We start from the raw sequence: 12,089 nt of genomic DNA on the forward strand, positions 1-12,089 counted from the left end.
TGGGATCAGACTTGTATTACAATCTGAAGGCACTCTATATTTTCTCTTATGGGTGTTTCCCTTAAAATCTTTGTACACTTAATCTTATCTTGATGTCTGCCTCTAAGAAGCCCACACTAATAGATGGGAGATTTGGCCAGTAAATAATCTGATCCCCCAATTACTACTGAAAAGCATGTCTCTCAGTGGACATGTTACTATGGCCCTTCAAGTGTGCTGGGTCATGGCTACTTCATTGCATGATTTCAGTGCGGGATATTCTGAGAGGCTTCCCATGGTCCCACGTGCTTAGTTATCCCAGGAAGCTAAAAGCTTTCTTCTTGCAAAGACCAAATTTCTCCCACCCACACAGCAAATAAAAATACATACAGAGCATGCACCGTAGTTGAAAAAATATGAACAATAATGGCATGTATGAATGAGTAAATAAAAAATATTATAGCTATTAACCTTAGAAGAAAAAAGCAGTATAGTTATAAAAAATTGGGCAATGTTACATTGAGATCAGGAAGATTTCATTGAAAAGGTGGTATTTTGCTTAAGATTTGAAAAAGAAGTGGTAAGTATTTCTCTATTTTAATTTTTTTATTTTGCTTTATGTTTTGGGATACATGTGCAGAACTTGCAGATTTGTTACATAGGTAACAAATACATGTGCCATGGTGGTTTGCTGCACCCATCAACCTGTCATCTAGGTTTTAAGCCCCACATGCATTAGGTATTTGTCCTAATGCTTTCCCTCCACTTGCCCCCGACACCCTGACAGGCCCTCTGGTTTGTGATGTTCCCCTCCCTGTGTCCATGTGTTTTCACTGTGCAGCTCCCACTTACGAGTGAGATCCTGCAGTGTTTGGTTTTCTGTTCCTGTGTTAGTTTTCTGAGAATGATGGTTTCCAGCTTCATCCATGTCCCTGCAAAGGATATGTACTCATTCTTTTTTATGGCTGCATAGTATTCCATGGTGTATATGTGCCACATTTTCTTTATCCAGTCTATCATTGTTGGGCATTTGGGTTGGTTCCAAGTATTTGCTATTGTGAATAGTGCTGCAATAAACATACATGTGCATGTGTCTTTATAGTAGAATGATTTATAATCCTTTAGGTATATACCCAGTAATGGGATCGCTGGGTCAAATGGTATTTCTGGTTCTAGATCTTTGGGGAATCACCACAATGTCTTCCATAATGGTTGAACTGATTTACACTCCCACCAACAGTGTAAAGCATTCCTATTTCCCCACAGCCTCACCAGCATCTGTTGTTTCCTGTCTTTTTTAATGATCACCTTTCCAACTGGCATGAGATGGATCTCATTGTGGTTTTGATTTGCATTTCTCCAATGACCAGTGATGATGAGCTTTTTTTCATATGTTTCTTGGCCATGTAAATGTCTTCTTTTGAGAAATGTCTGTTCATATACTTCACCCACTTTTTGCTGCAGATGTTTGTTTCTTTTCTTGTAAATTTTTTAAAGTTCCTTGTCGATTATATCATCTATTTAAGGTATAGTTTTGTTATAGTTTCCAATGTATTATATTAGGGAAGAAAAGCACTGAATTTGAGGTCAGAAATCTGTTCATAGCCATCTTGTTTTCTAGCTGTCAGTAACATTTTGATCAAATAAGTAAACTTTTTAGGGTCTTCTTTTGCTTACTGCACTTATACTAAGTCATTTTCAAGATCCCTACACCCTTACCAGTCTCTAGTCAAGATCCCAGTCAACTGGCAGTTGATCTAGAAGATTAATCTAGCCAGTTATGTATCTAAATTCATGTTATTTTAACACCAACTTTAATATTTTTCAAAACACAATGCGGCAGAGCCAGAGATACAGGCATACTTCCTTGTATTGTGCTTTGCTTTATTGTGCTTCACAAACATTGCATTTTTTAAAAAAACAAATTGAAGGTTTGTGGCAACCCTGCATCCAGCAAATCTATGGGTGCCATTTTTCAACAGCATGTGCTCACTTTTGTCTCTATGTGAGATGTTGGTGATACTCACGATATTTCCAATTTTTTGATTATTATTGTATTTGGTATGGTGATCTGTGATCAGTATCTTTTGATGTTATATTGTAATTGTTTTGGGACAGCACGAATCCTGCTCATAAAAAATGGCAAACTTAATTGATAGATGCTGTGTGTTTCTGACAGCTCCACCAATCGGCCATTTCCCCATCTCTGTCCCTCTCCCTGGGCCTTACTATTCTCTGAGACACAACTGTATTGAAATTAGGTCAATTAATAACTTTCCAGTGGCCTCTAAGTGTTCAAGCGAAAGGACAAGTCACATGCCTCTCACTTGAAATCAAAAGCTGGAAAAGATTAAGCTTATTGAAGAAGGCACATTGAAAGCCAAGATAGACTGAAAGCTAGGCTTAATGAGCCAGTTAGCCAAGTAGCAAATGCAAAGGAAAATTAAAGTAATTAAGTAGCAATTAAAAATGCTACTCCATGAATATATGCATGATAAGAAAGCAAAACTGCCTTATTACTGATTTGAAGAAAACTTTGCTGGTCTAGATAGATCAAACCAGCCATAACATTCCCTTAACCCAAAGCCTAATCCAAAGCAAAGCCCTAACTGTCTTCCATTGTAACAAGGCTGAAAAAGGTGAGGAAGCTGTAGATGAATTTTGAAGCTAGCAGAGATTGGTTCATGAGGTATAAGGAATGAAGCAAACTCCACCACATAAAAGTGCAAGGTGAAGCAGCAAGCGATGATGTGCAATCTGTAGCAAGTTATCCAGAAGATCTGATGAAGATGGCTACACTGAACAACAGACTTTCAATGTACAGATATATGCAGTATAACTATATGTATGTGCAGTATAGTTATACTGCATATAAGTACATTGAAATAGTCTTATATGGAAGTATATGTCATCTAAGGCTTTCATAACGAAAAAGTCAATGCTTGGCTTCAAATCTTCAAAGGGTAGGCTGACTCTAACGTTAAGGGCTGATGTAGGTGATGACTTTAAGTTGAAGTCAATGCTCATTGACCATTCTGAAGATCCTAACTCCCTTAAGAATTATGCTAAATCTACTCTGCCTGTGCTCTATAAATAGAACAACAAAGCCTGGATGGCAGCACATCTGTTTACAGCATGGTTTACTGAATATTTTAAGCCTACTTTGGGGACCTACTGCTTGGAAAGAAAAGAACATTTTCAAAATATTATGACTCATTGACAATCCACTCAGTAATTCCGCAGCTCTGAAAGAGATGTACAAGAAAATTCGTGCTGTTTCCATGCATGCTGACACAGAATCCTGTCAAGATCAAGTAGTAATTTTGACTTTCAAGTTTTATTATTTAAGAAATACATTTCATAAGGATATAGCTGCTATGGATAGAGATTCCTCTGATGGATCTAAGCAAAGTAAATCAAAAACCTTCTGGAAAAAAATTGCCATTCTAGATGCCATTGAGAACATTTATGATTCATGGGAGGAGGTTGAAATATCAACATTAATGAGAGTTTGAAAAATGTTTATTTCAATCCTTATAGATGACTTTGGGGGTTTCAAGACTTCAGCAGAGTAAATAACTGCAGTGGTGGTGGAAAAAGCGCAAGAACTAGAATTAGAGGTAGAGCCTGAAGGTGTGACTGAATTGCTGCAATCTCATGTTAAAACATAAACAGATAAGGAGTTGCTACTTACAGATGAGCAAAGAAATTTGTTTCTTGAAACACAGTCTATTCTGGGTGAAGATGTTGTGAACATTCTTGAAACGACAACAAAGGATTCAGAATATTACAAAAACTTAGATATGAGGCAGTGGCTGGGTTCAAGAGGACTGAGTCCCATTTTGAAAGTTCTACTGTGGATAAAATGCTATCAATTAGCATTGCATGCTACAGAGAAATTGTCATGAAAGGAAGAGTTAATCAATGCAGCAAACTTTATTAGTATCTTATATTAAGAGATTACCACAGCCACCCCAACCTTTAGCAATCACCACCTTTGCTGATCAGTCAGTGGCAGTCAATACTGAGGCACGACTTTATACCAGCAAAATGATTAGAACTTTTTGAAGGCTCATATGACTGTTAAGACTTTTAGCAATAAAGTATTTTTAATTAAGGCTTTTTTTAAATATAATGCTATTGAACACTTAATAGACTACAGTGTAAAAATGACTTTTACATGTACTGGGAAACTAACAAGTTTGTGTGACTCACTATCATAATATTTACTTTATTGTGGTGGACTTGAAATGAATTCTCAAAATCTCTGAGGTATGCCTATATCTGGATTTGAGCAGTGTCTTGCTTTTCTCTAAGATGTGTAGCCTTGGTAAAAATTATAGTCCACTTTCATGCTATTTGTGAGAATGGAGATAATGGGTGTACAATGCCTACCACAAACGAACTAAATGGTAGATAAACAGTAAATCTTATTGTTTTTTATTCATTTGCTCCTCACAAAATTGTCACTGAATATGCATTATTGTCTCCATTTTACTAATTAGTAAACTGAAGCAAAGAGCTCAAATTGCCCAGTTACCCAGTAGCAGAAATAGTAAGAGTATTACTCAAGTTCTTAGGCTCTCATTTGTTTTTCCTATAATTTACTTTCTACATATGGTTTTATATAAAACAGCCCATTTGTGACTTTCAATATATTCATGTATGTATATATTAAACTTAATAAAAGTTTGTTATTATAGATTTTATTATACATTTTGGGCAAATTGGTAAACACATTAGTTTCCTTATTTACTCTTCTTTACCCAAGTATTAAACATAGAATCTTTAAAAAGTTTTTTTTTTTTTTTTTTTTTTTTTTAAGTAGCTTAGGCTGGGTGTGGTGGCTCAGGCCTGTAATCCCAGCACTTTGGGAGGCCGAGGTGGGCGGATCACAAGGTCAGCAGTTTGAGACCAGCCTGGCCAATATGGTGAAACCCCGTCTCTACTACAAATACAACAATTAGCCAGGGGTGGTGGTGCGTGCCTGTAATCCCAGCCACTCAAGAGACTGAGGCAGGAGAATTGCTTGAATGGGAGGCAGAGGTTGCAGTGAGCAAAGATTGTGCCACTGCACTCCAGCCTGGGTGACAAAGCGAGGCTCTGTCTCAAAAAAAAAAGTACCTTAAAGATCATTTATTCAAATAGCTTTGTTTTACCCGGTACAGTGGCTCATGCCTGTAATCCCAGTACTTTGGGAGGCCAAGGCAAGCAGATCCCTTGAGGCCAGGAGTTTGAGACCAGCCTGGGTAACATGGTGAAACCCTGTCTCTACTAAAATTACAAAAACTAGTGGTGGCACACGCCTGTAATCCCAGCTACTAGGGAAGCTGAGGCAGGAGAATTGCTTGAACCGGGGATATGGAGGTTGTAGCTCACCGAGATTATGCCACTGCACTCCCTCCTGGGCCACAGAGTGAGACCGTGTCTAAAAACAAACAAACAAACAGCAACAACAACAACAAAAAACCCCCAAAAACAAATGACTTTGTTTGATGAGTGAGAAAGAAGCTTGATTCAGAGCAGGTAACACCAACTGGATATTTAACTAAATTTATTTGAGTAAAGGCAAGCTGAAATTAAGCATTTCCACTAATATTTTTTGAAACTCATTGTTATTAAGATATATAAATAAATTTGCTAAGTATAATTTAATATAATTTTACACTTATAAACTTACTGGAATGCAAAAATATAAAATATAAAGTTGTAAAACTGTTTATAGCAATTATGAAGCGTATTTGATTTAATAGCTGTATAATGTTAGACAAATTATTTAATCCTTGAGCCTCACTTTCCTCACATGAGGAAAGAGAATAAGAGTAAAACTTTTATGGGCTGTTGTGAGGACTAAACGAAATAATGTATGATGCCTTAATATATAAATGTTAGTTTTTAAATTATTTTTATTTAAATTATAACAAATGCTATAATTATTGTTGGAGGAAACTTCCTGTTGTCTGACCTCACATTACTATGAGGAGGTTCTTGAGGCCAAAATTCACATAGGATTAGGCTTTGTTTGTTACTGTGTTTATTACCTCTGTTGATGTGACATAAATATGTACCAATGAAGGCACTAATAAAATGGAACTACTGTTTCACCCAAATGAGTAATTTAGAAATTACGTATTTGGAGGAGAAATACTGTGTTAGCTTTGCTGCGGAACAAAACACCCCCAAACCATTTATTAGGAAATAGTTCTGTGGCTTGGCTGGGATGGCTTTTCTCTGCTCCATGTATTTTGATTGCACTTATGCATTTGCAGTCAGCCGCTGGTCTCTGATAACCTTGCTCACATGTATGGCAGTTGGTACTAGCTCTCAGTTGGGCCACATGTCTATAGCAGCCTATCTTGAACCTGAGCCGCAAGAGAGAGGGAATACCCCAAAGTTCAGGCACCATGAAGGTATCTTTGTATAGTATTTGCTGATTTTCTATTGGCCAAAGCAAGTGTGGAAGAAGTCACTGTGAAAAGAGACAACACAGGGATGTAGATGATAGGAGAAAATACTTATTGGGGTTCTTTATTGTAATCATCTACCACAAATATAACTTTTGAGCCCCCCTCACTTTAGTGAATTTTTAATTTGTGTGAAATGCTTTCATTAATATTCATGCTCATGAAATGGGCATATAATGGTATCTGATTTTAAAGCTTTAATCAACATACTTCCTTATTAGAATTATTGCCCAATTTTAACTTTTACGTCAGAATGTGAATGAGCCAAATATTAGTAGCTATGATTGCTGATAAATATTAAGAAGGTTTATTCCTCCCTTGACAATGATGATTATGCTAATGATGGTGATTACACCTAATTTTAAGGGAGCCCTCAAAGTGTGTCACACACTGTGCTGAATTCTTTACATACTATCTTATTGTGTTCCTGCCATAGCCCTTTTATTTTTTAAATTCAAATTGGAAAATGAAATACCAAGAGGCAAATGAACTTCCCTGGGTTGTGTACAAGCAGATGGTGGTGATAGTTCATATCTGTTGTTTTGATGCCAGAACACATACTTTTGACCACTATACTGTACCATATCACAAATGTTACATATGTGGATGTGAATGTATATATCTTTACATATGTATATATATAAAATATTCAATAACGGTATGTAGTTATAATCTTTTATATTATCTTATTAGTTATAACGCTACTGTAGTTTTTGATTCCCCAGAATCTCAACAGTAATTTCAGTGAATACTGGGAGTTGATGTTGCAAAAACTTATACAATTAGATCAATGTCCTAAAATGTATCATTTTCACCATAGCCTCTACTTGCTTTCATAAAGATATAACTTAGTGAAAACATTCAAATTATCAGTGAATAATAGCTTAATAATAATAGTCTCATCCTGTCATGGAACATCAATGGTAGCATTAAGAAATGGCTCTTGAGCCTTGAACTTGGCAGCCACTTTTAAGATTCCATTTGGCTTGCTAAGCATAGTAAAGGCCAAAAGGGAAAAGGGGAGAGCAGGAAAGGACTTTGTATTTATGGGTGGGCTTTAGAAATGAAAGTGTTCCTAATGCAGAAATGGAACATAAAACTCATTTTCCAAAGCTAAAGATCTGAGGGTTTTTAAACCTACAAATCACACCAACTTCAGTCAGGCTGTCGTTGTAGGAAAGTGTTTTTTCCTATAGTGTAAAGTTAATGGATCCTAGTGATTGTACAATGGTTCAATGTTCTTGGTGCTCACATTCTTCCTGGGGAATGTGTGGATTTTTTGATAGTTACTAAATATTTATAATTTCATTTGAGTCTTAGTTTTTTAATACTTACAAACAAAAGAAAATAGACATTTTGTTCTTATGGATTTTAAGTACAATAGAAGCTACTATAGTTTACAAGTTTACTGTTTAAAGTTTACTGTTCTACTTAGAATTGATTGTGTAACTGCATCTTTACGACACACTGGAATCTGTAGAATTGGCCCATATATGTAAGCTTATACCAGAATGAGTTGTGATGATTTAGTAGGGGGATTATTTTTAAGATCTGCTTTTTAGGAGATACAGTTTTGTAAGGTAAAACACACAAACAGAAAACTCCTCATTTCTTTCTATGCTTTTTTTTGAAAGATAAATGCTAGCAATTATTAGATTTTTCTTTCCTTTCAAGTCCTTTATTCATCTAGGACACTCTTCATCACTTTTAAGAACATTAGAACTCTTCAGAGAAGATTACAAGATTTTATTAAAGAAGTAATTAGGGAAAAATATCACAACCATATTTTCTCCTAGAACTGATATCTATTTCTTTGATTTGTGTACCTGAGATTGAGAGTCTAAAAAATTATTTTCTAATTCAGGTTCTAATCCAGATAGACCTCAGGTACAATACTTAATCTCACAGTTCCCACAACAAAAACCTTATATGATAATGATACGCTATCTCAAACTGTGGTGGTGAGGGTTCAATGAAATAAATATAGGACAGCAACCTGGCAGAGTGGGTATCTCATAGAAATTGCTCAATTAATATTAGTTTCTTTTTCCATTTACATTATTCCACAGCATAGATTAAATATACTGTCTTTTATAGCAAAATTAAACCTCAACTGACAGTAGTTTTAGGTACATGCTGGGTTTAAAAAATAATTATTACATGAATTTTGATTTCCTCTTCTATTTTTAAAATTCATATATTTAACATTTATTGCATCTCTCTCTCACACTATACATGCTGAGAAAGAGGGGAGTGTTTGTTTTTTTCCATTATTTCAGGATTTCTGGAAATTTCTGTTTAGATAGTATGTTATTACAGTACACATTTTCAGAGATGTGCAAAGTAATAATATGTTTTTTCATTCTTTCTCTGGTGAATAAAAACAGAACTTGGGATATATTTTATTACACTATGACCCTAAAGAAGTAGTGTGCTCCATCCAAATTGGAAAACTTGGTATATAAAACTTAAAATATTTTTCTTGAGTTTTGTTCCAATACAGAACCCTGAATTTTTTTATATAACTCGACCTGCAATGCCCAGTTTATTGCCTGGAAAAATTAAGATCTATTCCTGATGTCCTAGCTACCCCATTCCCTAACTCTCTGCCTGTAACTGACTTGGTACATCAGAGACATTCATCTTTATTTTTTAATGATTTCTAAACAAAATGGTTCTTGTCTTAGCCTCCCTTTCAGTTACTAAGCTGATGAATGAGAAACACCATGTATTACATCTCTCTACTCTTCATAGTATTTTTGCTTATAGTTGCTGCTGACTAAATATTTGATGAATGAACGAATAAATGAATGATCATGTAGTCTCTTAGGGGCCCCATTTTGAACATCTTTGGATTATACATATAGATACAAAAATGGATTACATCATGATTTAAAAGAAGCTATCTTCTAGAAGGAGCCTTTGGCCTAAAGTATTTACATAAATAAAAGAATGTAAGACATAATTATAGCCCAGAAAATTTGGTATATATTTCTGTTTATATTTTGGTATATATTGGATATATCACCTTTTTCTGCCATTCTCTCCTTTTACAACTTAGCTTAGATGTTCAGGTGTTACTGGACAGGAACTGGCAAAAGAGACACGAGTAACTTTCTAAAGCAATACAATTTGTCTTTCAACTATAGTTGATTCTAGGAGACACAAGCATGAAGTTATTTGAGAATTTAGATGTATCATGAATTTCATATTAGGTTAATTGTGTGGTTTACATTTGTAGCTTAATCAAGGTCATCTGTGACTTTTAGGAAGGAAAGACAGACAATGAGGAAATGTGTTTGCTGTTACTCCTAAATAGTTAAGAAAAACAGAAGTCCTTCCAGAGAGATTCGAGTAATTATTCTCTAGCAATAAATTCTAGAGTAATGTAAGCCTGTTTCAAGTAAACTGTATACACAAAGCCAAAAACAGCTTTAAAAACAACACTCTTCTTTTCCACCTAGCTTTTTTTTTTTTTTTTTTTGAGACGGAGTCTCTGTTGCCCAGGCTGGAGTGTAGTGGCTTGATCTCGGCTCACTGCAAGCCCCACCTCCTGGGTTCACACCATTCTCCTGCCTCAGCCTCCCAAGTAGCTGGAACTACAGGTGCCCGCCACCACGCCCGGCTAATTTTGTTTTTTGTATTTTTAGTACAGATGGGGTTTCACCATGTTAGCCAGGATGGTCTCGATCTCCTGACCTCATGATCCGCCTGCCTTGGCCTCCCAAAGTGCTGGGATTACAGGTGTGAGCCACCACACCTGGCCTTGCACCTAGTATTTTGAAGACACCTTAGGATAGTTTAAAAAGGAACACCTATTATATGACATTCTATATTCAATGACATTTCAATAACAACACAACACACAGCTTTCCCCTTTGCTGTATTTTTAACATTTTTTGTTATACTTTATATTCTGGGATACATGTGCAGAATGTGCATGTTTGTTACATAGATATTCACATGCTATGGTGGTTTGCTGCACCCATCAACCCATCATCTACATTAGATATTTCTCCTAATGCTATCCCTCTCCTAGCCCCCCATCCCCCAACAGGCCCTGGTGTATGATGTTTCCCTCCCTGTGTCCATGTGTTCTCATTGTTCAACTCCCATGTATGAGTGAGAACATGTGGTGTTTGGTTTCCTGTTCCTGTATTAGCTTGCTGAGAATAATGGTTTCCAGCTTCATCCATGTCCCTGCATGGGACATGAACTCATCCTTTTTTTATGGCTGCATAGTATTCCATGGTGTATATGGGCCACATTTTCTTTATCCAGTCTGTCATTGACAGGTATTTGGGTTGGTTCCAAGTCTTCGCTATTGTGAATAGTGCTGTAATAAACATATGTGTGCCTATGTCTTTGTAGTAGAATGATTTAAAATCCTTTGGGTATATGCCCAGTAATGGGATTGCTGGGTCAAATGGTATTTCTGGTTCTAGACACTTAAGGAATCACCACTCAGTCTTCCATAGTGGTTGAACTAATTTACACTCCCACCAACAGTGTAAAAGCGTTTATATTTCTAGACATCCTCTCCAGCATCTGTTGTTTCCTGACTTTTTCATGATCGCCATTCTAACTGGCCTGAGATGGTATCTCATTGTGGTTTTGATTTGCATTTCTTTAATGACCACTGATGATGAGCTTCTTTTCATATGTTTTTTGGCCACATAAATGTCTTCTTTAGAGAAGTGTTTGTTCATATCCTTCACCCACCTTTTGATGGAGTTGTTTTTTTCTTTCTTGTAAATTTGTTTAAGTTCCTTGTAGATTCTGGATATTAGCCCTTTGTCAGATGGATAAATTGCAAAAATTTTCTCCCGTTCTGTAGGTTGCCTGTTCACTCTGATGATAGTTTTTTGTTTTGTTTTGTTTGTTTGTTTGTTTTGCTATGCAGAAGCACTTTAATTGGGTCCCATTTGTCAATTTTGGCTTTTGTTGCCATTGCTTTTGATGTTTTAGTCATGAAGGCTTTGTCCATGCCTATGTTCTGAATGGTATTGCCTAGGTTTTCTTCTAGGGTTTTTATCGTTTTAGGTCTTATGTTTAAGTCTTTAATCCATCTTGAGTTAATTTTGTATAAGGTGTAAGTTTATATATTTGTATAAGGTGTATAAGGGGTACAGTTTCAGTATTCTGCATATGGCTAGCCAGTTTTCCCAAAACCATTTATTAAATAAGGAATCATTTCCCCATTGCTTGTTTTTGTCAGGTTTATCGAAGATCAGATGGTTGTAGATGGGTTGCATTATTTCTGAGACCTCTGTTCTGTTCCATTGCTCTATATATCCGTTTTGGTACCAGTACCATGCAGTTTTGGTTACTGTAGCCTTGTAGTATAGTTTGAAGTCACATAGTATGGTGCCTCCAGCTTTGTTCTTTTTCCTTAGGATTGTCTTGCATATACGGGCACTTTTTTGGTTTCATATGAAATTTGAAGTGTTTTTTTTTAATTCTGTGAATAAAGTCAGTGGTAGCTTGATGGGGATAGCATTTAATCTCTAAATTACTTTGGGCAGTATGGCCATTTTCACGATATTGATTCTTCCTGTCCATGAGCGTGGAATGTTTTTCCATTTGTTTGTGTTCTCTCTTATTTCCTTGAACAGTGGTTTGTTGTACTCCTTGAAGAGGTCCTTC

The 12,089-nt window shown here is 36.0% G+C and overlaps 1 protein-coding gene across 4 annotated transcripts in view; it reads left to right on the plus strand.

Annotated features, from left to right (window-relative positions):
- NAV3 (neuron navigator 3) overlaps window positions 1-12,089 on the plus strand; it is an 892,922-nt gene that overhangs the window by 469,769 nt on the left and 411,064 nt on the right. The gene's annotated exons all lie outside the window — the stretch shown is intronic.

Source organism: Pan paniscus, chromosome 10, assembly GCF_029289425.2.
Source record: "Pan paniscus chromosome 10, NHGRI_mPanPan1-v2.0_pri, whole genome shotgun sequence".
Lineage (NCBI taxonomy): Eukaryota > Metazoa > Chordata > Mammalia > Primates > Hominidae > Pan > Pan paniscus.